Here is a 4,090-nt window from a genome sequence, read left to right on the forward strand (position 1 = left end):
TCTGAGCATCACCTTCCCCACGTACACTGCCAGGCACCACCTTCTCGTTGTGTATAGTGGAGAGGATATACACATCCTTCCTGTCAGTGTACCTGAGGGCCAACAGCTCCTGACTGCGCAGAGCACTGGTAGTGCCGCGCCTCTGCCTTGGGTAGGTGAGTTTTTTAGGATAACCCTTGCGGGTTGGCCTAACAGTGCCACATGCCGGGGTCTGCTGTAAAAATAAAAAATGAAACAGGTCTGGGCTGGTGTAAAAGTTATCCACCCAGAGGTGGTAGCCCTTATTCAAATAGGGGGACAGCAGGTCCCACACTATCTTCCCACTAGTACCCACAGATTGTGGGCAGCCAGGGGGATCAAGGTGACTGTCCTTCCCTTCGTAGATTCTGAAGGAAACAGTATATCCCGTCCCACTCTCGCAAAGTTTATATAACTTTACACCGTACCTCGCTCGCTTGGACGGGATATACTGTTTGAAGTTCAGTCTACCCTTGAATAGGACCAGGGACTCGTCTACAGCCACATTTTTGTCGGGGGTATAAATTTCAGGGAATTTACGTGAAAAATAATTAATAATGGGCCTCAATTTATATAAACGGTCAAATTGGGGGTGCTCTCTAGGGGGGCATTGGGAATTGTCGGTAAAATGTAAAAATCTTAGGAGCCCAAAGTACCTGTTCCGGGGCATTATTTGGGAAAAAGCAGGGGTGGATATTACGGGATCTGTGCTCCAATAGGAGCGTATCGTGGGCTTTTTCACAATGCCCATCATAAGGGTCAGGGCCCAAAATCTTTTAATTTCATGGGAGTCAGTGGGGTACCAGGTCTGGCTTCTGTCTCCTTGGTCAGCTGCCTGACACTGGGCTGCATAGAGGTTTGTTTGAGCTGCTAGCAGCTCAAAAAACTCGGGGGCAAACATTAAATGGAAAAATGACTTTGGCTCGCTAGCATCGATGTCACATCTGATGCCAGGAGTCGCAGTAAAAGCAGGGATTACTGGGTCTATCATATTTGGGGGCACCCAATTATATTTAGAGTCAGGCTCTCCACGCCTGGCTTTGCCAGATGGACCCTGGCCATCATCGTCTTCCTCTGACTCGTCATTATCTGACGCACAGCAGGATTCCTCAGATATTGGATCAATATCTGATGCAGTCAGAGTGGCCTCGGCGTCTGACGCCGTCAGAGTGGCCTCGGCGTCTGACGCGGTCAGAGTGGCATCGTCATCAGACTGAGTGAGGCAGTCATGAGCCTCCTCAGCGCTGAAGACATGTTGCGCCATTGTACCTACCTGGCCAATTTCTAAAACACTACACTATCCCCAATATATAATGTGGTTTTGCACTAAGCACTGCAGCTCTGCAAAACGAACTCTCTCTGTCTCTATCTCTCTCTCTCTCTCTCTCCCCCAGTGTCGCACATCCGGCAGTAATGTCACTGACCCGGATGTGGTTCAGTCCCCCAAGGCTAATGACACACCAAGTTGTTACAGGGGATCGGGCTGCAGGGGGGGGTCCAGGCTGTCAAACGACAGCCTGTTCTCCCGTGCAGCGGCAGGGATGTGTTCCTGACGCTGCACGAAAGGCTAGACGTCCCGGTACGTCTATAGGGGATTGAAGGGGTTAACCCTAGCCCAAGGCAATATTTTACAGAAGGTGTGTGAGGGAAAATGACAGTGACATAGAGGGTAAAAGGACAGTTATGCATTAATACAATGACTGTTCCTTTTAAACCCCACAGGATCTAATGAGGCTCACACAGATAAGGTACTAACATAAGGTTATGTACTAACCTTTGGAGAAGCCGGGTCTGCCTGTCAGTTACAGCTCATCCCTCCTGCTGTATTACAGTTCTAACCGTGTTTGAATGTGCGAGTGACACTTCAGTTACACACAGAAACCGACTCGGGTAATGGAGGGAAACAGCTGCTAATCAGTGAGTGATAACAACTTCTGTATAATTATACATAATCTGGTCCCTGGCTGCACACAGAGATCAGCAAGAGTTACGGGGAGACTCATCATAGCTGGAGCGCATGCAAACACACATTTCTGTCAGATTTGTGGTAAAAATACAGTATGTCTGTTTCTATTATAAAGCACATGAAGCTCAGTGAATGCTCAATACATTATTTGTATAGATAAAAGTGTGTCTATATAGGTCTATTTAAATTGGTAATTCTTTCTTACACAAACTAATATTAACAAAGACATAGTAAAAGCATGAAACTTGCACTAGTCCTTAAGAGGTTAAACGGTTTTACTTACCTGTTTGAAACAAAAACTGTTGATATATTGATCTTTTAAAACTATAGAAATAAACAATTTCTGAAGTAACAGCAGAAAATATGGGACTATCCCTTTAAAATCATCTAGGACAGTTAGCATGAGTAGTGATATGATAAAGAGACAATGCTGTTATGTCACAATGACAAGCATCGGTAACTGCTGCAACATTTCATCTACTACAGACACATCTTCACAGCCTTCACCAGCATGAACACAGTGCCTGCAGACTTGATGCTTTAATGCAGCCTCACAATCCAAACGTTAAACGTGAGTAATGCTTTCAAACTCTGTTTGCCTCTTACTGTATTTGCATAACTTAAATCAGCTGTTTCTCTGTAGCAATAGAATACAATACAGGGGACATATCAGTTTCAATTCACAATATGAACAGCTGTTCACTTTGACTTTTGCATATAAGTGAGGTTTAGAACATGATGTTATCTGTTCTGACATACAGTGTGAAAGCATTTGTTAATTTGGCAGTGAAAATCCATTGTTTTGGTATTGGTTGAGCTTGTGTGTAAATGAAGTTCAAGCATTTTACATTTGTGTTAACTATATGCATTTTGTGTCAAAGCAACAAGAAATGTGTTAATTGTATAGCATACACAGGTGGATGGTGTGCTAACCGTGTTAAGAGTTTATGAAAATTGTTAAAAGTATTGAAAAATTGTCAAAGCAATGGTAAAAAAACTGTAAAGACCAAATGAAGGGCAGTCCTTCAAACAATGGTCCCCTAGAGATTTCCCCTTTAGGGGGACTCTTCGTCGTTCCAGAGGCAAACTATATTTTGGGTATATTTATAGGATTATTACCCTATCCAAAACACCAAGAAGTTGCTGTATAATAATTATCTTGTTGTGTAAAGAGGGAAATGGCGAAAGAAGAGGGAAATAGGGGGAGGGAATGTAAAAAAGAGGGAAATGTAGAGATAGAAAGCAAGAAGATGTATATGTGGAGAGGTGCATGCAAGAAGAGAGAAATGGGGGAAATGCAAGAAAGGGGAAATGGGAGTGAAGGGGTGGGAGTGAAGGGATGGAAGAAGAAGCAATTTTGTTCCCATCTGAAGAAGAGACTTCTGAGGCCCCAAAATGCATGCAGGCTCCATAAGAAACAACACAATTTAAACTTAAGGGCCAATAATGGTTAGATATAATCTGTATGAATTCACATAAAACTTATGCAAAAGGAATACAAAATGTAACCTTGTATGTTTTTGTGAGCAGTAACTTCCAAGAAAAAAACAGCCGTATACATTTTCTTTAACAATGATTTATACGAACATTTAAAGGGTACACAACAAAACCGATGACAGCATTTAGTGTAGAAACAGTGAAAACAGTCTTCTAGTTACTACCTTGTGGGACGAAGCAATAAGTCAGCGTGCAAACGTTACCAGCGGCTTTGACAAACATTCCCTCGCAGCCTATACAGTGAAATATAAAATGAAAAACCAAGAGCTTTACGCTCATAACACAATATATCTAGTTTAAAAAAACAAGATTCAGCATTCAGAATAAAAATATAAATGAAACGTATGGGTAGTGGCAGAACTACCTCCCAATAGAAAGTATTATCTGTCTGCAAAATGATGGTGAAAAGACAACAGGGTTACATTTAATAATTTCTGGGGCAAATAAACTAATTAGTATTAACATGCTATGGTGGCTGCTATGGTGATTGCACCACTATTAGTACTTTTCACCACAATTGGTACATAACACCAATTTGGTATTATCCTTAAGACGAATGTATCTGTGGTACAAAGTAGTCTAAGTTGTTCCAGGAAGAGGGAGTTTACA

Source organism: Sceloporus occidentalis, unplaced genomic scaffold (genome assembly GCF_023333645.1).
Source record: "Sceloporus occidentalis isolate IW3139 unplaced genomic scaffold, rSceOcc1.0.p SCAF_99, whole genome shotgun sequence".
Taxonomy (NCBI): Eukaryota; Metazoa; Chordata; class Lepidosauria; order Squamata; family Phrynosomatidae; genus Sceloporus; species Sceloporus occidentalis.